Below are 23,499 nucleotides of genomic sequence, written 5' to 3' on the forward strand. Positions count from 1 at the left end.
TGATAAATCCCACTTAATCATGGCATATAAATCTTTTAATATGCTATTGAATTTTGTTTTCTAGTATTATGATGAGGATTTTTGCATCCATAGTCATAAAATATATTGTTCTGTAGTTTTCTTTTCTTGTATTTTTGTCTGGCTTTGGTATGAGGGCAGTGTTGGCCTTGTAGAATGAGTTAGGGAGTATTCCCTCCTCTTCAATTTTTTGCAGGAGTTTGAGCAGAATTGGAGTTAAGTCTTCTTGGAATGTTTGGTAGAATCTCCCTATGAAATCATCGATCCTGGATTTTTATTTGTTGGAAGGTTTTTGATGACTAATTCAATCTCTTTACTAGTAATTGGTTTGTTGAGATCTTATATTTCTTTTGAGTCAATGTAGGTAGTTTGTGTGTTTCTAAGAATTTGTCCTTTTCATGTAGGTTATCTAATTTATTGGCATATAGTTGTTCATAGTATCCATTTAAAATCCATTTTTTTTTAGTGTGTTCAGTAGTAATGGCTCCCTTTTCATTTTTTATTTTTGTTGTTTGTATCCTCACTCTTTTTTTTAGTCAGTCTAGAGAAAGCTTTGTTGATTTTGTTGATCTTTACAGAGAACCAACCTTTGGTTTTGTTGATTCTATTGTTTTTTGTTTTCTATTTCATTTATCTCTGCTCTAATCTTTGTTATTTCCTTCCTTCTACTTACTTTGGGTTTAGTTTGCTCTTCTTTTTCTAGTTCTTCCAGTTTTGAGGTTCAGTCTCTGATTTGAAGTCTTTTTTTTTTTTCCTCCCCCTCCCCCCTGCCCTGCTGTTTTTGCAGTATGTGTACATTCGCTATGTGATCTTCTGTGCCTATTTTTCTTTTTGTCTTCTCTTCTCATTTTTCTCCTCTCAGATTAACTGAGATTTGATCCTGGGGACTCTGATATGGAGAGAGGTTCCCTGTCACTTGTGCAACCTCAGTTTCTGTTTCTCTTGTGCCTCGCCTTGACTCTCCCCTTCATCTCTCTTTTGTTGCATCATCATCTTGCTGTGCGACTCATTTGCATGGGCACTGGCTCACCGCACAGGCACTTGGCTCACCACGTGGGCACTGGCTCGCCATGCAGGCAAGCCTTTACTAGGAGCCCCAGGGATTGAACCCAGGTCCTCCCATATGGCAGGTGGAAGACCGATTACTTGAGCTACATCCACTTCCCTCTTCCTTTTTTTTTTTTTAAACACTAAAATTTTATAGGTCGTTATCTTTTAAGTCCTCCGATCACATATACCAAACTAAAAGGAAGTATAAGTTTTTTACTTTGAAACAAGACCTTAAATCAAATAATCTGCTGTAGCTATGGACAAGGTAGTTGTCAAAGTTATTTCAAAACAAAAGCTTTGTGGGCTGCATCAAATGCGGGAGAAAAGGAATACTTTGGGGTATGGTTAAATTACCAGTGTGCATAACAGTGAGGTATGCCTCAAATAAGCCTTTAGAACTTGAAAAAACGGAACTATAACATATCCATGCAGTAATATCTTTTCAGTGCTACTAATTAAGAAAAAAAAATTAAAGCCTGCACTGGAAATTTACAGTATGGCAGAATTTTGTTTCTCCTACTTCTTGACCCTAACATGTTAATGCACAGATTTTATGACAGGGTCTGTATTAAAAATCTAAACATTTTCACAAGACTTTAAACATCACTGGGAAACTGAATTTAGTCCCTCTTCTTTTTTAACGTAAGCATTTAAAGTTCTAAATTTCCTTCTCATCCCTGCCTTCACTGCATCCCATAAGTTTTGGTATGTTGTATTTTCATTTTCATTCACCTCAAGATATTACCTAATTTTGCTTCTGATTTCCTCTTTTACCCATTGGTTAAGAGTATATTGTTTAATTTCCACATATTTGTGAATTTTCCCTTTCTTCATCTGTTATTTATTTCCAGCTTCATTCTCCTGTGGTTGGGCATATACATTGTATGATTTCAATAGTTTTGAACTTATTGAGACTTGTTCTGGACCCAGCATATGTCTATACTGGAGAATGATCCATGTGTACTCAAGAAGAATTTGTATTCTGTTTTCATTGGATACAGTGTTCTATTATGTCTGTTAGGTCTAGTTGGTTTAGTGTATCATTCAAGTACTGTTTTTCCTTACTGATCTTCTGACTAAATGTTCTATCTATTATTAAGAGTAGTGTGTTAAAGTCTCCTACTATTAACGTAGAACCATCAGGTTTCCCCTTCAATTCTGTCAGTATTTACTTCATATATTTTGGGGCTTTGCTGTTAGGTAATTTGTAATTACTACATCTTACTGTTGAATTGTCCCTTTTATCATTTTATAATTACCATGTTTGTCCCATAACTGTTTTTGACTTAAAGTCTTTTTTTTATCAGATAGTAGTATAGCCATCCCAGCACTCTTTTGGTTACTACTTGTGCATGATATATATATAATATTTTATAAAATGTTACTGAAGTTATATCATTCATACATGAACATGCATAAATAATAAGTGTATAACAAAAGTTGTGAACTTACAAAACAAACATGCATATCGTCATACAAGGCTCCCATACGTCACCCCACCACCAACACCTTGCATTGTTGTGAAAACATTTGTTACAAACTATGAAAGAGCATTTGTCAAACTCTTACTACTAACTATAGCCCATATCTTACATTTGGTGTATTTTCCTCCCAACCTACCCAATTATTAACACCCTGCATTCATATTATATATTTGTTATAGTTCAAGATAGTACACTCTCATATTTGTCCTGTTAACCACAGTCCATCTTCCACCACTGGATTCCCTATTCATGGTATAAGTTTTTTCTATCCTTTCACCATCAACCTATTTGTATCTTTGAATTTAAGGTGAGTCTCTTACAGACAGCATATAGTTGGGTCATGCTTTTTCTTAAAATCCAGTCTGCCAGTCTCTGTCTTCTGACTGGAGAGTTGAATCCATTTACATTCAAAGTCACTACTGGTAATACAGGTCTTTGAAGAGCCATTTTGCTATTTAACCTTTGTAAGTCTTATACCCTTTTAGTCCCTTACGTCCATTAAAGCCTACTTTTATATTTATTTGCTTTCTTAAGTTGTACCATATTGAGTGCATTCTCATTTCTATCTTTTTTTTTTTAATTAATTTTATTCCCCTGCCTTATTGTTTGCACTCACTGTCTGCTCTCTCTGTCCATTTGCTTTGTGTTCTTCTGTGTCTGCTTGTCTTCTCATCTTTCTCTTTAGGAGGCACTGGGAACTGATCACGGGACCTCCGGTGTGGGAGAGACAGTTGCTTGAGCCACCTCATCTCCCCAACCAGGTGCGTCTCTCTCTGTCTCTCCTCTGCGTCTCCCTTTGTTGTGTCATCTTGCTGCACCAGCTCTCTGCGGCTCTGGCTGGCGTGCCTTCACCAGGAGGTACCAGGGCCTCCCATATGGTAGATGGGAGCCCAATCGCTTGACCCACATCTGCTTCCCTCATTTCTATCTTGATACATTTTTCATCTGTTTTCCTTGTGGTTTCTCTAGGGTTAAGATTTTACATCTTATATCCATAACCAAAAGAATGAAAGAGGACCTCTATCTCACTCCTATATAAGAATCAACTCAAAATGGATCAAAAACCTAAATATAAAAGCTAGGAGCATCAAAATACCAGAAAAAAATGTAGGGAAACATCTTCAAGACATTATGGTGGGTAGTAGTTTCTTGGACCTTACACCCAAAGCACAAGCAACAACAACAAAAAAGATAAATGGGGCCTTATCAAAATTAAACACTTTTGCACTTCACAGGACTTTGTCAACAGGGTGAAAAGGCAGCTGACTCAGTGGGAGAAAATATTTGGAAATCACATGTCCAATAAGGGTTTAAGAACCATGATATATAAGAGATGCTACAACTCAACAATAAAAAGACAAATGAACAAATTAAAAATTGGCAAAAGACTTGAACAGACATTTGTCCAAAGAAGAAATACAAATGGTAAAAAAAAAATGTTCAGCATCATTAGCAAGTAGGGAAATGCAAATCAAAACTACAATGAGGGAAGCGGATTTGGCTCAATGAATAGAGCATCTGCCTACCATATGGGAGTCCAGGGTTCAAACCCAGGGCCTCCTGACCCGTGTGGTGAGCTGGGTCCATGTGCAGTGCTGCTGCATACAAGGATTGCCGTGCCACGCGGGGTACCCACACACAGGGGAGCCCCACGTGTGAGGAGTGCACCCTGCAAGGAAAGCCGCCCCACATGAGAAAAGTGCAGCCTGCCTAGGAGTGACACTGCACACACGGAGAACTGATGCAGCAAGATGACAAACAAAAAGAGATACAGATTCCCAGTGCCACTGACAAGAGGAATAACAGAAAATGCAAGCGAACACAGGAGAACATACAGCGAATGGACACAGAGCAGACAATGGAGAGGGAAGGGGAGGGGGACAGAGGGAGAGGGAGCGGGAAGGTGGGGGAGGGGAAGGGAGGGAGGGGAAAAGGGAGGGGAGAGAAATAAATAAATCTTTAAAAAAAACTACAATGAGATATTTCACACCTATTGGAATGGTGACTATTAAAAAAACAGAGAACTACAAGAGTTGGAGAGGATTGGAGAGGTAGGAACATTTATTCACTGTTGATGGGAATGCAGAAAGGTACAGACACTGTGGAGGACTGTTTGGCTATTCCTTTTTTTTTTTTTTTCAGGGGATCAGGTTAAATGCCACTGACAAGTTTATTGTACCAAGTCATAGCATTTGTACAATTTGTTTGGCTATTCCTATAGAAGTTGAATATAGATTTGCCACATGACCCTGCAATACCACTCCTGGGTATATACCCAGAAGAACTGATGAAAGCAGTGACACAAACAGACATCTGCACGCTGATGTCCACGGTGGCGTTATTCACAATTGCCAAAGGTTGGAAACAACCCAGGTTCATCGATCAATGAATGGATCAACAAACTGGTATATTCACAGGATGGAATATTAAGCAGCTATAAGAAGAAAAGAAGTCGAAAAGCATATGACAGCATGGGTGATCCTGGAGGACATTATGTTGAGTGAAGCAAGCCAGACACAAAAGGACAAATACTGTATGATTGCCCTATTATGAACTAAATATATTGTGTAACCTCATGGAGTTAATAACTTGAATATGGGTTACCAGAAAATAGAAAGAGTTTAGAGAATGGAAAGCTGATGGTTAACTTGTGCAGAATTAGTAAAAAGGATATGTGTTTATCTTTATAAATGAATAGAAAAGGTGAAAGCACAACATAACATTTGTAACTAGCAGTACTATTATGTGGGTATGAAAGCGGTTTAAAGGGAAGTCAAAGGCCGTGTGTATTACAAAAGAAAGCTAAAAAATGTACCATGGAACTATATTGCATAGTAAAACCACATGTGAAATACGGAAAGGAAAAAAAAAAGGCATTTTGATAATGAATACCCTTTTCTTGAGGTTCCGGGACCAGGAATTGAACCCAGGACCTCATATGCAGGAAGCTGGTGCTCAATCACTGAGCCACGTTGGCTCCTTGAGTTGATTTTTTCATTTGTTGGCTTGTGTTTGTTTTTTTCTTTGTTTTTAGGAGGCACCAGGGACCGAACCCGGTGGGAAGGAGGTGCTTAACCACTGGAGCCATATGTGCTCTGAATGCCCATTTTTAAAAGGTATGTACTTTGAAGAAATTAATGAAATCTCTGAACATTAAAATTTTTTTTAACATAATAGAGTTCTGCAATGACGACACTGGAGTAGGCAGGCAGGGCTAAACTCTCTCTCAAAAGCAATGGAGACAGGGCCAAAAGCTGTCCTAGGGATCAGCCTTGGGGGTCAGCAGATCAGGGCAATGCTCTGCAGCTCCCAGGAGGACAAGGAACAGAGAGACGAAAAACCTGAAACAACAAACGTGATTTACCAAACTCCTGTGGTGGCTGGGAAAGGCTCCCACCCCCCACCCTCAAGACATTAAGCCTAGATAAAACCCCTGGCCCACTGCAGTCAACTGAGAGGGAACATATGTCTTCTTTCCTGTCAGCTGTTATGAGGCAAGAGGGAGGGTGAGTCAGAGGGTTTCTGTTCAGTGAGTTCAGCCAGCAGAGCCCTCTTTGAATCTTGGCTCTGGACAGACCAGAAACACTGGAAAGTAGAGGATGGAAGAAACATCTCCATGGAAATGTTTGCTGATGAGAGCCATCTGCTGGTGGGTCAGGAAATTGCAAGGAGAAAAAGTGCTTTTAGGTCTCCTTATAGCCTGCTGGGACAAAATCTGTGCCCCATTAGTGAGTCCCTGGCCTGATTTTGAAACTTAAGCTGAGTAATTTTAAATACTTAGAATAAGTTGACCCTAAAATCAAAGAAGAACTATTAAAAAAAAAAACACTAGGCAAGAGAGAAAAATTCACCATCAGAGTAAATTTACCAACATATTCAGATGCCTAGACATCAGCAAAAAATTACAAGCCATACTAAGAAACAGGAAGAAATGACCAGTCAAAGGAACAAACTAAACATCCTGATGAGATACAGGATTTAAGATACCTAATCAATGATAATCATACAAATCTCCTAAATCAACTAAAAGACTTAAATGAAAATATGACTAAAGGATAAAGGATATTAAGAAGAAGAGATAAAGGATATTAATAAAAATTAAAAATAAATTTAAAAAAGAAGACATTGGGTAAACATAAAGAACAATTTGAAAGCCTGCAAAAAAAAGTAATAGAATTTTTGGGAATGAAGGACTTGATGGGTGAGATTAAAAATACATTAGAGGGAAGTGGACTTGGCCCAGTGGATAGGGCGTCCATCTACCACATGGAAGGTCCGTGGTTCAAACCCCGGGCCTCCTTGACCTGTGTGGAGCTGGCCCATGTGCAGTGCTGATGTGCGCAAGGAGTGCCCTGCCACACACGGGTGTCCCCTGCGTAGGGGAGCCCCATATGCAAGGAGTGCAACCTGTAAGGAGAGCCGCCCAGCGCAAAAGAAAGAGCAGCCTGCCCAGGAATGGCGCCGCACACACGGAGAGCTGACACAGCAAGATGACGCAACAAAAAAGAAACACAGATTCCCAGTACCGCTGATAAGGGCAGAAGTGGTCACAGAAGAACATGCAGTGAATGGACACAGAGAGCAGACAACTGGGCGGGGGTGGGGGGAGGAGAGAAATAAATAAAATAAATCTTAAAAAAAAAATACATTAGAGAAAGTGGATGTGACTCACGTGACTGGGCTCGCGCCTACCACATGGGAGTTCACTGGTTCAGATCCCAATGCCTAGAGAAGACAGTGAGCTGGCATGACAGGCAGGTGCAGCAGACTGACACAAGAAGAAAAAAACATAATGAGCGACACAACAAAGTGGGAAGCAGAGGTTCCTGGTGCCTCCTAAAGAAGACAGCAAACTGATACGATGGGCAGGCATGGCAAGCTGATGCAGCAAGATGATGCAACAAGAAACATGGGGAGGAAAAATAGAATGAGATACAGCAAGCAGGGAGCGAAGGTGGCTCTAAGCAATTGGGTGCCTCCCTCCCACGTGGGAGGTCATGGGTTCATTTCCCAGTTCCTCCTAAAAAGAAGATGAGCAGATATAGAGAGCAGGTAGCAAGTGCAGACAACGAAGAGGGGGAGATATAAATAAATAAACCTGAAAAAATACATTAGAAAAAGTGTAACATGATCTGTATAACATAGGGAAACTTCACGTAGAATACAAATATGTGATACTGCATATGTAAGACTCTTTTTACAAACTGTAAATACAAATAAACTAGAGTGAAGGAAACAGAGTAGCACTTTTATATGGCAGGTGAAGCATTGAGTGCTTGAGAGGTGATGAGTTTTGTTTGTCTGTTTTTTTTTTATTATTATTTTACTGGAATAATGAGAATGCTTAAAAATGATTGAAGTGATGAATGCACAACTATGTGATTATACCGAGTACCATTGATTGTACACTTTGGATGGATTTTTGTTTTATTGCTTTATTAATAAGTATCAATAAAATTGATTTTTGAAAAAATAAATGTGAAAGGATATTCTTCAAGCAGAAAGAAAATGATGCCAGATTGATGGCTCAAGATTCAGGATGGACTGAAGAACAATAATTGTTAATTAAACTCATATATTTAAATGAATATTGAATGGATAGAGTAATAATGATACATGTGGCCTAGCGCAATAAAGTGTTAAATACACACACACACACAAAATACATTAGACGCACATAACAGCAGATTTGAATTGCTCAAAGACAGAATTGGTGATTTTGAGGACAGAACATCCAAACTGGAAAAGACAGGAAAACAGAAAGAGAAAAGGATGGCAAAAATGGAACAGGATTTCAGGGAATGGAATGACAATGCAAAAACACATAAACATACTTGTTATTAGTGTCCAAGAAAAAGAGAATGGAAAAGGGGTAGAAAGAATATTTGAGGAAATAACAACCGAAAGCTTCCCAACCCTTATGAAAGACATAAATATCAAACCTAATGCAGAGTGTAAACTACAACATAAACTATAATCCATGCTGTGTAGCAATGCTTCAAAATGTACACATCATATGCAATAAATGTACCACACTAATGAAAGAAGTTGATGTGGGAGGAGTGGGGGTGTGGGGAGTGGGGTATATGGGAACCTCTTATATTTTTTAATGTAACGTTTTATGTGATTTATGTATCTTTTTAAAAAAGATAATAAAAAAGAACGCCCCCCCCAAAAAAAAGAAATGGGACCCAAACTAAAGCTTAGTTGGTGCAAGTATCATCAGATCACATGTAAATTAGTAAGAAGATTAAACTAGGTACTTTTAATAAATTTCTAAACTACTCATGTGAAAAAAAAGAGACTATTTGAGGAAATAATAACCAAAAGCTTCCCAAGCCTTATGAAAGAGATAAATATCAAACCCAAGAAGGACAATGCACCCCAAACAGAATAAATCACTATTCAGAATGGCAAATATCACTGATAAAGACAGGATTCTGAAAGGAACAAGAGAAAAGCAAAGAATCACATACACGTGAACCTCAACAAGATTAAGGGCCAACCTCTAATCAGAAACCACAGAGGCAACAACAAAAAAAGCAGTATGATGTATTTAAGGTACTGAAAAAGAAAAACGGCCAACCAAAAATTCTGTATCCAACAAAACTGCCCTTCAGAAATAAGAGTGAATTTAAAGTCTTCACAGACAAACAAAAACTGAGAGAATATGTTACCAAAAGACCAGAATTAAAAGAGATACTACAGGAAGTGCTGCAGCCTGAAAGGAAAAAAATAAGTGTGAAAGACTTGGAGAAGAGTATAGACATGAAGATTATTAGGAAGGGTAAATTAAAGGATAAAAAGACAGACAATAGTAAGACGTGACAATGAAAAGCCAAAGGACAAATGGAGGAAGTAAGTAATGCCTTTATAGTAATAACAATGAAAGTTAATGACTTGAACTCCCCAAGCAAAAGACCTAAACTGATAGAATGGATTTTTGAAAAATGAGCCAGGGAAATGGATGTGGCTCAACCAATTGGGATTCTGTCTACCATACAGGAGGTCCAGGGTTCAATGCCCAAGTTCTCCTGGTGAGGGCAAGCTGGCCGACATGGAGTGCTGGCCCACACAGAAAAGCCACCCTGCACAGGAGTGCTGGCCATTGTGGAGAGCTGGTGCAGGAGGATGATGCAACAAGAGACACAGAGGAGAGAAAATAAGAAGATGTAGCAGAACAGGGAGCTGAGGTGGTGCAAGAGAGTAATCACTCTCTCCCACTCCAGAAGGTCCCATGATTGGTTCCTGGAGCCACCTAATGAGAATACAAGCAGACATGGAAGAACACACAGTGATTGGACACAGAGAGTAGACAATGGGGAGGAGGGGAGAAATTTTTTAGAAGTCTAAAAAAAAGACTCCAATTAAAAAAAAAAGAGCCATATATATGCTGTCTACAAGAGACTCACCTCAGGCATAAGGACACAAATTGACAGTGAAAGACTGGAAAAGGTATTCCATGCAAATAGTAACAAAAAAAAAAAGTTAACAGACGTTAAATGGAAAACTGTTATAGGGAATAAAGAAAATCATTATATATTAACAAAACGGGCAATTCACCAAGAAGAAAGAAACTATACTAAATATTTATGCACCTAATCTGAGTGGCCCAAGATACATGAGGCACACGCTGGCAAAGCTAAAGGGAGAAATAAAAGTCTCTACAATAATAGTTAGAGACTTCAATATACCACTCTCAGTTTTGGATAGAACGTAGGACAGAGGATAAATAAAGAAACAGAGAGCTTGAATAATTATGATGAAAGAACAGGACCTAACAGACATTTACAGAGCATTACATCCCAAAGCAGCAGGATATAGATTCTTTTCAAGTGCTCATGGATCCTTCTCCAGGAATGACCATACGCTGGGTCACAAGACAGGTCTTAATAAATTTAAAAAGCTTGAAAGTATACAAAGCACTTTCTCTGATCATAACAGAATGAAGCTAGAAATAAATAATGGGTGGAAAAAGGGAAAATTCATAAATATATGGAAATTAATAACACACTTTTAAATAACCAGTGGATCAAAGATGAAATTGCAAGAGAATTCGGTAAATATATTGAGACTAAGGAGGATGAGAATACAACTGTCAAAACCTATGGGACACCACAAAAGCAGTGCTGAGGGGGAAATTTATAGCCCTCAGTGCTTATACTGAAAAAGAAGAAAGAGCTAAAATTGAAGATCTAACTTCAAACCTTGAGGAAATAGAAAAAGAACAGCAAACTAATCCCAAACCAAACCAAAGGAAAGAAATAGTAAAAATCAGAGCAGAAATAAATGAAATCAAGAACAAAAAGATAGTAGATAGAATCAACAAAACCAAAGTTAGTTCTTTGAGAAAATCAACAAAATTGATAAACTCTTAGTTGGAATGACAAAGAAAAGAAGAGAGAAGATGCAAATAAATAAAATAAAAAATGAGAGGGGGGACATTGCCACTGACTCCATAGAAATAAGAGATCATAAGAAGATACAATGAAAAACTGTACACCTAAACACTTGACAACGTAGACAAGAGGGACAAATTCCTAGAAACGTAAGAATACGCTGATTATAGAAGAAATAGAAGACCTCAACAAATGAATCATAACTGAAGAGATTAAAAGTCATTAAAAACCTTTCAAAGATGAAAAGCCCAGGACCAGATGGCTTTAAAGGTGAATTCTACTAATCATTCAAAGACAATCTAAACCAATCTTGCTCAAGCTATTCCAAAAAATTGACCAGGAGAGAATGCTACCAAACTCATTCTATGAAGCCAACTTCACCCTAATACCCAAACCAGACAAAGATACTATGAAAGAAGAAAATTATAGACCAAGATCTCTAATGAATATGGATGCAAAAATCCTCAACAAAATACTGGCAAACCAAATCCAAAAGCACATTAAAAGAATTATACACCATGACCAACTGGGTTTTATCCCAAGTGTGCAAAGGTGGATCAACACAAGAAAATCAATTAGTGTAATAAACCATATTAATAAATTGAAGAAGAAAAATCACATAATCCTCCCAATTGATGCAGAAAAGCAGCAAGAAATACAGCACTCTTTCTTGACAAAAACTTTCCAAAAAATAAGAATGGAAGATTTCTCAATATGGTAAAATGCATGTATGAAAAACCTACAGCTAGCATTTTACTCAATGGTGAAAGATTGGGAAAGCGGATGTGACTCAAGCGATTGAGCTCCCACCTACCACACGGGAAGTCCCTGGTTCAATACCTGGTGCTTCCTAAAGAAGACAGCAAGCAGGCATGATGGGCAGGTGGGGCAAGATAATGCAACAAGATGACATAACAAGAGACACAAGAAGAAGAAAAAAAATGTAATGAGGGACACAACAAAGCAGGGAGCAGAGGTTCCTGGTGTCTCCTAGAGAGGACAAGCAAGAGAGCAAGCTGATGTGACAGGTAAGCATAACAAGCTGACACAACAAGATGATGCAACAAGAGATACAGGAAGATAAAACATAATGAGAGCCATAATAAAAAGGGAACAGAGGTGGCTCAAGAGATTAGGCACTTCCCTCCCTCATTGGAGGTCCCAGGTTCGGTTCCTGGTGCTTCTGAAAGAAAGAAGGAAGATGAACAGACACAGCAAATGCAAACAATGAGGGGGAGGGGAGGATAAATAAATAACATCTTTTAAAAAATGGTGAAAGATTGAAAGTTTTCCTGCTGAAATCAGGGACAAGACAAAGATGCCCACTGTCACCACTATTATTCAATATTGTCCTACATAAAGAAATAAAACGCACCCAAATAGGAAAGGAAGAAATAAAACTTTTACTGTTTGCTGATGATATGATTCTATATTTAGAAAGTTCTGAAAAATCCATGAAAAGGCTACTAGAACTAATAGACAAGTTCAGCAAAGTGGCAAGAGATGAGATTAATATACAAAAATCAGTAGAGTTTCTATACACTACTGATGAACAATCTGAGGAGGAAATCAGATGAAAATTCCATTTATAGTAGTGACTAAAAGAATCAAGTATTTAGGAATAAATGTAACCAAGGATATAAAGGACCTGTATTCAGAAAACTATAAAACATTGTTAAAAGAAACCAAAGACTTAAGTAAATGGAAGGGCATTCTGTGTTCATGGACTAGAAGACTAAATATCATTAAGATGTCAGTTCTACCCAGACTGATTTATGGATTCAACACAATCCCAATAAAACTCTCAACAGCCTTTTTTGCAGAAATGAAAAATCCAATTATAATTATTTATTTGGAAAGGTAAGGGGCCCCAAATAGCCAAAAATGTCTTTAAAAAGAAGAATGAGAGAGCAGATGTAGCTCAGTGGTTGAGAACCTGCCTCCCACACATGAGGTTCCAGGTTCAATCCCCGGTACCTCCTTAAAAAAAAAAAAGAGGAAGAATGAAGTTGGAGAAGTTTAAAGCATGTTATTTAGCTACAATGGAAAAAAACAACAATAACAAAACCCAGCATGGTATTGGCATAGAGAGAGGCAGATTGGCCCATGGAACTGAATTGTGAACTCAGAAAAGACCCTCACATCTATAATCAAGTGATTTTTGACAAGGCTGTCAAGTCCTCACAGATGTACCAGAAGAGTTTATGGTGCTGGGAGAACTGGATATCCATATCCAAAAGAAAGAAAGAGGACCCCTGTCTCACACCTTATACAAAAATAAACTCAAAATGGATCAAAGACCTAACTACAAAAGTGACAACCATAAAACTCCTAGAAGAAAATGTAGTATATCTTCAAGATTTTGTGGTAATTGGTCATTTCCTAAACCTTAAACCCAAAGCATGAGCAACAAGAGGAAAAAAAGATAAATGGGACCTCCTCAAAATTAAACACTTTTGCACCTCAATGACTATGTCAAAAGGGTGAAAGGCAGCCAACTCAATGGGAGAAAATACTTGGAAATCACATATCCAACAGGGGTTTAATATCCATGATATAAAAAGAGATACTACAATTCAACAATAAAAAGACAAGCTACCTGATTAAAAAATGAGCAAAAGACTTGAATAGACATTTGTCCAGAGAAGAAATACAAATAAAAAAAAAAACACATGAAAAAATGATGAACATCACTAGCGATTAGGGAAATGCAAATCAAAACTACAATGAAGTATCATTTCACAGCTATTAGAATGGCTACTATTGAAAAGTCAGAAAACTACAAGTATTGGTGAGGATGTGGAAAAATAAGAACACTTATTTACAGTGGGTGGGAATGTAGAATGGTACAGCCACTGCGAAGGACTGACAGTTCCTAAGGAAGTTGGATATGGACTTGCCATGTGACCCGGCAATACCACTACTAGTTATATGCTCAGAAGACTGAGAGCGGTGACACGAGCAGACATCTTCACACCGATGTTCATAGTGGCATTATCACAACTGCCAAAAGATGGAAACAACCCAGGTGTCCATCAACCTCAACCAACGAATGGATAAACAAATTGTGACATATACATACAATGGAATATTATGCAGCTATAAGAAGAATGAAATCATGAAGCACATGGCAACATGTATCAAACTTGAGGACATTATATTGAGTGAAGCAAGCCAGACAAAAAAGAACAAATACCATATGATTGCACTATTATGAATGAAATACATTGTGTAAACTCATGGAGTTAATAATTAGAATATAATGAGGTTAAAGAATGGAAAGCTGAGGGTTAATTTGTGCAAAACTGGTAAAAATGTTGTTTGTAAATCTTTGGAAATAACTAGAAATGGTGAAAGCACATCATAGTGTTTGTAACTAGTGAACCTATTACATGGGTATGACAGTGGTTGAAAAGGAAAGTCTAAGGACACGTGTATATTACTAGAAGGAAAGCAAAAAAAAATGTAATATGGGACTGTATAATATAGTGAAACATCATGTGAAATATGAAAATGGGTAGTCTTGTTTATATAAAACTGTTTTTACAAAATATAGATACAAATAATCTAGAGAGATGGAAACAGAATAGCAACTATGTATGGCAGGGGAAGCAGAGAGATTGAGAGGTGATGAGTTTTTTTGTTTGTCTTTTTTTGTTTATTATTATTGGAATAATGAAAGTACTCTAGTAATGATTGAATTGATGAATGCACAGCTATGTGGTTATACAAATACCATTGATTGTACACTATGGATTTATGCTTTATTAATTATGGATAAAATTGATGTGTTAAAAAATAATTTAGGGAAACGGACTTTGGCCCAGTGGTTAGGGCGTCCGTCTACCATATGGGAGGTCCGCGGTTCAAACCCCGGGCCTCCTTGACCCGTGTGGAGCTGGCCCATGCGCAGAGCTGATGCGCGCAAGGAGTGCCCTGCCACGCAGGGGTGTCCCCCGCGTGGGGGAGCCCCACGCGCAAGGAGTGCGCCCATGAGGAATGCCGCCCAGCGTGAAAAGAAAGAGCAGCCTGCCCAGGAATGGCGCCGCCCACACTTCCCGTGCCGCTGACGACAACAGAAGCGGACAAAGAAACAAGACGCAGCAAATAGACACCAAGAACAGACAACCAAGGGAGGGGGGGGGAATTAAATAAATAAATCTTTTTAAAAAAACATAATTTAAATCCTAAATAGATAGCAATTCTATTTGGTTTGATACCAGCTTCACTTCAATAGCACATACACTTTTCCTAAACCCCTTTGTGCCCCCAATTTTTTTGTACTTGTTACTACTTATATCTTTGTTCATTGTATGTCCAAAAACCTAAATTTATCATTACTTTTTATGTATTTGCATTTTGGCACTTTAGAGAAGAAGTAGAGTCACATATCAAACAATACAATACAATAATACTGGCATTTATATTTATCCAAATGTTTACTTTTACTGCAGGTCTTTATTTCTTCATGCTAGTTTGAACCATTGTCTAGTATCCTTTCACTTAAATTTGAAGAATTCCCTTTAGCACTGCTTGTACGGCAGGTCTGGGGGTGATGTACTCCCTCAGCTTTTGTTTATCTGAGAATGTCTTAATGTCTCACTCATCTGTTAAAATAAGCTTTAAAATTAAAAAAAATGTCTAATATACTTTTATTACAGAAGTTGTGAACTTATAAAACAATCATACACGTGTAGAGTTCCCATACAATAGCCCTTCACCTACACACCACACCATTATGGAGCATTTGTTGGAGATCATGAGATAATATCATCAAATTTACCACTAACTATGGTCCATAGCATACATTTGGCATATTTTTTCCATAACCCCCTATTAACACAGTACATCTTTGGTATTGATACAAGAATATTACAGTATTGTTGTTATCTCTAGGCCATAGGTTACATTAATTGTATTTCCTCCATGCTTCTCCATATTCCCACCTCACTCCAATAGCGACGTACATCCGTTCTAATTCACAGAAGGACATTCTTTTATACTATTAACCACAATTCTCATTTATGTGTGGGTTCACTATGTTATTCAGTCCCTAGAGAATATTCTTTATCTTCTTTCAATTGATATTTACATCCCAAGACTACTCTTTACAGCCACGATCCCATTTATAAACCAGCTGCTACTCATTACAATGTGTTAGCATCAACTCTATCCATTTCCACACTTTTACAGTCAAGTTAAGTACCAGTACTGTCTTCCACAGAGGCTGCACATTTTACAGTCCCAAAAGTGAGGGAGTGTTCCTATTTCTCCACATCCTCTCCAGCACTTAACTGTTGTCTGTTTTTATAATAACGGCCATTCTACGCAGTGTGAGATGTTTCATTGACGTTTTGATTTGCATTTCCCTAGTAGCTAGGGATATTGAACGTTTTTCGATTTGCTTTTTGGCCATTTGTATTTCCTCTTTGGAGAAATGTCTATTTAAGTCTTTTGCCCATTTTTTAAAATTGGCTGACTTGCTCTTTTATTGTTGAGTTGTATGATCTCTTTATATAGAATGGAAATCAAACCCTTAACCAGATATGTAGTTTCCAAATATTTTTTCCCATTGAGTGGGCTGTCTTTTCATCTTTGTGATGAAGTTCTTTGAATCACAAAAATGTTTAAGTTTGAGGAAGTCCCATTTATCCATATTTTCTTTCAGTACTCCTGCTTTAAGTGTAAGGTTTAAGAATGTACCATCTACCACCAGGTCTTAAAGATGTTTTCCTTCCTTTTCTTCTAAGAGATTTATGGTTCTAGCTTTTATAAGTCTTTGATCCATTTTGAGTAAATTTTTGTATATGATGTGAGATAGGGGTCCTCTTTCTTTCTTTCGGCAATGGACATCCAGTTTTCCCAGCACCATTTGTTGAATAGACTGTTCTTACCCAGCTAGGTGGTTTTGACAGACTTGTCAAAAATCACTTGACCATAGATGTAAGGGTCTGTTTCTGAACCATCAATTCGATTCTGTTAGTCTGTGTGTCTCTTTATTCCAGTACCACACTATTTTTACCAATGTAGCTAGGTAATATGATTTAAAGTCTGGAAGTGAAAATCCTTCAACTTTGTTTTTCCTTTTTAAGATGTTTCTGGCTATTTAGGGGCCCCTTACCCTTCCAAATAAATTTAATAATTGTGTTTTCCATTTGTTTAAAAAATGCTAGTGGAATTTTTATCGGAATTTCCTTGAATCTCTATATCAATTTAGGTAGAATTGAAATCTTAATGATATTTAGTCTTCCAATCCGTGAGCATGGAATGTTCTTCCAATTATTTAGGTCTTTTTAAAATTTATTTTAGCAATGCATTGTAGTTTTCTTGAATACAAGTGCTTTATATCCTTGGTTAAGTTTATGGCTAAATATTTGATTCTTTTAGTTGCTATTGTAAATAGAACTTTTCCCCTAACTTTCTTCTCTGATTGCACATTAATAGAATATTTTTGCCTATTTATCTTGTATCCTGACACTACTGAAATTGTTTACTAGCTTTAGCAGCTTTGTTGTTGATTTTTCGGGACTTTCCAGACATAGGATCATTTCATCTGCGAACAGTAAAAGTTTTACTTCTTCCTTTCCAACATGGATGAATTTATTTCTTTTTCTAGCCTGATTGCTCTAGCTAGAGCCTCTAGCACTGTATTGAACAACACTGGTGACAGTGGGCATCCTTGTCTTGTTCCTGATCTCAGTGGGAAGGCTTCCAGTCTTTCGCCACTGAGCACAATGTTAGTTGGGTTTTTCACATATGGCCTTTATCATGTTGAGAAAGTTTCCTTCAATTCCTATCTTTTGTAGTATTTTTATTAAGAAATGATGCTGTATTTTGTCAAATGCCTTTTCTACAGCAATTGATAGGATTTGGGGATTTTTACTCTTTGATTCACTAATGTGTGTATTACACTGGTTGGTTTTCTTGTGTTGACCCACCCTTGCATGACTGGCATAAAACCCACTTGATCATGATGAGTAATTCTTTTAACGTGTTGTTGAATTCGATTAGCACAGGGGTTCTTAACCAGGGGTCCATGGACCCCCAAGGGGTTGGTGGAAAGATTTCAGGGGGCTGTGAGCTTGAATTGAAAACAATCAACTTATTATCTTTATTTTCTCTGACCTCTAACTGAAATCCAGCATTTCCTTCACTTATGAATGTATGCGATAAATAAATTACAGTAGTTTCGTTTCACCTGAATGGCAAAGGTGTCGGTGGAACAAAAAAGGTTAAAAACCCCTGGATTAGCCAGTATTTTATTGAGGATTTTTGCATCCGTATTTATTAGGGATATGGGTCTGTAATTTTATATTTCATAATCTCTTTACCTGGCTTTGCTAACGGTGATATGGCTTCATAGAATGAGTTTGGTAGCATTCCTTCTTGTTCCATTTTTTGGAAGAACTTTAGTAAGATTGATTTTAAATATTCTTTTTTTTGTTTTTTGTTTTAGTCCTTTTTAAAAATATACTTAAAAATTCTTAAAGGATAGTTAGATTACATAAATGTTATATAAAAAATATAGGGGATTCCCATATGCTCTGCTCCCTACCCCTCCCACATTACTAACATCCTTCATTAGTGTGGTACATTTGTTACAATGATGAACACGTTTTGGAGCATTGCCCCTAAGCATGGGTTATAGTTTACATTGTAGTTTACACTCTCACCTGCACAATTTTGTAAGTTATGACAAGATATATAATGGCATGTATCTGTCATTGCAATGTCATTCAGGACAATTCCCAAGTCCCAGAAATGCCCCCATATTACACCTATTTTTCCCTCTCCCTCTGGTCAGAACCTCCAGTGGCCACTGCCTCCACATCCATGGTAAAAGTTCTTCCATTGCTAGAATCACAAGACGTCTAAAGTAGAATAGCAGTAAGTCTACTCTAGTCCATCATTCATTCCCCAATCCTGAGGACTCTGGGATGGTAATGCCCACTCCACTTCTAATTGAGAGGTGGCTTAAGTCCCATGGGGCAGAGGGATAGGACTACCTTGCTTGCAGTTGCAGACTCTTTCTGTTCCTTGAGATGGTCATTGTCCATCATTACCTCCTTGTTAGTTATCCTGGGTGAGTCCAATGAACTAGAGAGTAGGTGTTGCAACTTTGTTGAGATTCAGAGCCCAGCTGGCATATGGACAATCCAAAGATTTAAGTGTCTTGGACATACCCCTATCAACTCTAGTACTAACTATAGCTTCATATAGAAGGGCAGAAGAGCCATGTGTAGGGAAACCACAACTGGAGAGCATAAATTCCAAAGAAGGTCCAACTGGCAGGATACCAAATTCCTGAGCTATCTGCCCTGCCTATAGTATTTGGATGTTTCCAGAGCCCTATGGAGCCCCACTATTTGAGGCAATATTTACTGTGGCAGATAATGAGGTCCTGCTGAGATGTGCATAAGCTTAACCTCTGGAATGGCCTTCTAACTCACTTTGAAGTCTCTTAGCCATATAAGCTCATTTGTCTTCACACTTTCCCTCTTTTGGTCAAGGTCTTTTTCCAGTTGCATTCCTAGTTGGTTCTTGGTAGTAATCCTTTGGTGCCAGGGAGACTTATCCCCGGAATTCATGTCCCATGCTGCAGGGAAGGTAATACATTTATACACTGAGTCTGGCTTAGAGAGAGGCCACATTTAGCAACAAGGAGGCTCTCAGGAGGTAATTCGTAGGCAACCTATAATACTAAGCTAAGTTTCCATTTCAAAAGTAAAGGTTCATAAGTACAGGCATAATATCAAGGGCCCATCAATGGTCCATCCTTTTCACTGGTCATTGGCCCTGTACTCGGGGTATTCTTGTTGTCCCATTAGAGAATGTGGCAGAGTTCCCCAGGATGGGAATTCGATATTCTTCTGATTATTGTGTGAATCTCCACTCACAGAGATAATGCCCCATGAACATTTGGACACATTTATATGCCTTATAGGTATGCCCCAGCTGAACCTCCTCCCATGCATCCCCATCACTGACATCCCACACCAATGGTCCTCCCCTGCCACAGTTGTAACCCTCCTGTGATCCAAAACTTCTTTAAAAATGAAGCCAAAAAAATAACCAAATACAATTAATAAGCAAATGAAATAATGATAGTTTTAAAAATAAATAAAATTTTAAAAATTAAAAAAATTTTAATAATAAAAATATATACATTTTGACATTATGGCTTTCATCACTGTAAGATCTGTTGTCTTGTATGTACAGTGACATTTTCCTCTGTTTATTCCCCCAGTGTCTTATTTTTTAAATTTTGTCTTTAAAGAAGCTTTAGGTTACAGAAAAGAAGTTAGAAGATAGGGGATTCCCATATACCAAATATCCTCCCCCTTTTCCCCTTTCCCCAATTAATAACATTTTACACGTGGATGACACATTTATTACAACTGATGTTCAAATATTGAACGTTGCTACAAACTATGATTTATATTGTGGTTTACATTTTGGACCATATATAGTGACTGCAGTATAGTGAGAGTCCTCCAAGTTTGCTTTTTCTTTTTAAGATGTTTCTGGTTATTAAGAGCCCCTTACCCTTCCAAATAAATTTGATAATCGTGTTTTCCACTTATTTATTTATTTATTTTTTAAAGATTTATTATTTTATTTAATTCCCCCCCCCCCCCCCCCCCCCCGTTGTCTGTTCTTGGTGTCTATTTGCTGCGTCTTGTTTGTCCGCTTCTGTTGTCGTCAGCGGCACGGGAAGTGTGGGCGGCGCCATTCCTGGGCAGGCTGCTCTTTCTTTTCACGCTGGGCGGCTCTCCTTACGGGGCGCACTCCTTGCGTGTGGGGCTCTCACGCGGGGGACACCCTTGCGTGGCACGGCACTCCTTGCGCGCATCAGCACTGCGCATGGCCAGCTCCACACGGGTCAAGGAGGCCCGGGGTTTGAACCGCGGACCTCCCATATGGTAGACGGACGCCCTAACCACTGGGCCAAAGTCCGTTTCCCTCCACTTATTTTTTAAAATGCTGGTGGAATTTTTATAATTTTTTTTATCAGGATTGCATTGAATCTGTACATCAGTTTGGGTAGAACTGACATCTTAATGATATTAATGATATTTAATCTTCCAATACATGAGCATGGAATGCTCTTCCAATTATTTAGGTCCTTTTTTATCTCTTTTGACAATGAGTTGTAGTTGTAGTTTTCTGAATTCAAGTGCTTTACATGGTTGGTTAAGTTTATTCCCAATATTTGATTCTTTTAGTCATTTTGTAAATGGATTTTTTTTCCCGACTTCCTCCTCAGAGTGTGCATTACTAGTGTCTTTTAAAGCCTAGTTCATCTGATATAGGTAAAGCTACTCTGGCTTTTTTGTTGTTGTTTTTACTGCATGCATGGAATATCCTTTTCTAGTTTTTCACTTTCAATCTTTTGGTATTCTTGGTTCTAAGGTAAGCCTCTTGCTGACAGCATATAGGTGGCTCACAGTTTCTTATCCGTTCTGCCAGTCTGTGTCTTTTTTTTTTAATTAAAATTATTTATTTATTTTTAAAAATTACATTAAAAAAATATGAGGTCCCAATCAACCCCACCGCCCCCACCCCCCACTCCCCCCAGTCTGTGTCTTTTGATTGGGGAATTTAATCCATTAACATTCAGTGTTATTACTGTAAAGGCAGTTCTTATTTCATCCATTTTGACCATTGGGTTTTATCTGTCATATTTTATTTCACCACTCTTTTGAGACTTTTTATTACTTTTACTGGTATAATCTTCATTTCTAGACTCTCTTCCAAGCCTCTCTCCTGTTTTTTTTTCTTTTCAGATTGTAGCACACCCTTTAGTATTTCCTGCAAGTCTGGCCTCTTGGTTACAAACTCTCTCCATTTCTGATTATCTGTGAATATTACAAACTTGCCCTCATTTTTGAAAGACAATCTTGCCAGATATAAGATTCTTGGCTGGAAGTTTTTCTCTTGCAGTATCTTAAATATACCATACCATTGTTTTCTTGCCTCCATGGTTTCTAGTGAGAAATCAGCACTTAATCCTATTGGGTATCCCTTATATGTTATGCATCACTGTTCTCTTGCTGCTCTCAGAATTCTCTTTTTCTTTGGCATTTGACATTTTGATTAACTTGTATCTTGGAGTTGGTCTATTTGGATTTATTCAGGTGGGAGTACATTGTGCTTCTTGGACATCTATGATTAGTTGTCTCAACTCCTTTATGTCATCTGGAGGCTTATCTTGTTCCTTTAACTGGGCCATATTTTCCTGTTTCTTGGTGTGGGTTGTAACTTTTTGTTGGTGTCTTGGCATCTGGCTTACTAGATGCACTTATTCTGGGTGCAGTTTCTCTCTTTAGGGCTTTTTTTGCTCTTTCTCCCTTTTGGGTTGTGTAATAGGAACCAAGGATGTAGTTGGTGCTGTAAGCTGTGGAGGCTAAACTGTCCTCATTGTCCCAGGGTCCAATGAAACTTCTCCCAACTTTCTCCTTTACCAGGGGTAGAGATAGAGCCACAACCATGTGTAATAATCCAAGTTGTGCAGACCTAGACTCTAGTTGCCCAGGGAGACGATGGAGCTTCACACCCCTTTCTCCCTTGCAGGGATGGAGCTGCAGGTGTGGACAGCAATCTATGCTGTGGTGGTCCAAAATGACTGCATTTGCCCCAGTAGATTTCTGACTAGTCAGTCTGTGCCCGCCAAATGTACCCGCAGTTACCCAGAAAGACTGATGGCAGGGCTTGCCAGCTTCCTCCTTGCTGGAAGCAGGGTGGACGCCTAGGCTAAGGCTGTAGGCTGATCTAGGTGAAAGAAGCTGGTCCTGACTTCACCGTGATTTTCAGTCAGCTGAAAATCCCCTCATGCCAGGGACAGTGTCAAAATGGCGGCTACCAGCCTCTTTCCAACTTGGACAGGTTCAAACTTTAGTTGTTCTTAGGATTTTATTTTAGCCAGCTAAATTTACTAATCAGCAGCTGAAGTCAGTGGCCAACTGTCTCTTCTTCCCCTGTTTTTGGGAAATGGAGCTTCCAATTCCAGCCACAGAATAGCTCCTGAGGCAGCTTGTGCCACCAGAGTAGGATGATCACCAACCTCTGTGGTATGCCCTATATTTTCCTGGAGAGGCTGGCACAGGTCCCCCCAGCTTCCTCCCTGCCAGAGGTGGGGAGGTGGCTTAGGCTAGAGCTGCAATCTGACCTGAATGGAAAGAAACTGGTCCCTGCCAGCACTGTGATTTTCAGTCAGCCCCACCTCCCCTTGTGCCTAGGGCAGAGTTAACATGGCAGCTACCAGCCTTTTTCTGACTTTGACAGGTTCAAACTTCAGCTGTTCTTAGATTATACTTTAACCATTCTTAGGATTATACTTTAGCCCCCTGAATTTTCTAATCAGTAGCTGAAGTTGGTGCCCAACCATCTCTTCCTCCCCTGGTTTTGGGAAGTGGAGCTTCCAATTCCAGCCACAGAATAGCTGCTGAGGTGGCTTGTGCTGCCAGTGGAGGATGGGCACCAGCCTCCATGGCGTGGAGTGCTTTTTTTACTTATGAATCTTCTCAGCAGATGTGCAGTCTCCTCCT

General features: G+C 38.5%; 1 long non-coding RNA gene across 1 annotated transcript in view; it reads left to right on the forward strand.

Annotated features, from left to right (window-relative positions):
- LOC131274965 (uncharacterized) overlaps nucleotides 1–23,499 on the forward strand; it is a 56,098-nt gene that overhangs the window by 8,793 nt on the left and 23,806 nt on the right. The window contains exon 2 of the long non-coding RNA XR_009182292.2: nucleotides 5,587–5,668. This is a non-coding gene — a long non-coding RNA (uncharacterized lncRNA). The remainder of the gene's footprint in view (nucleotides 1–5,586; nucleotides 5,669–23,499) is intronic.

Source organism: Dasypus novemcinctus, chromosome 2 (genome assembly GCF_030445035.2).
Source record: "Dasypus novemcinctus isolate mDasNov1 chromosome 2, mDasNov1.1.hap2, whole genome shotgun sequence".
NCBI lineage: Eukaryota > Metazoa > Chordata > Mammalia > Cingulata > Dasypodidae > Dasypus > Dasypus novemcinctus.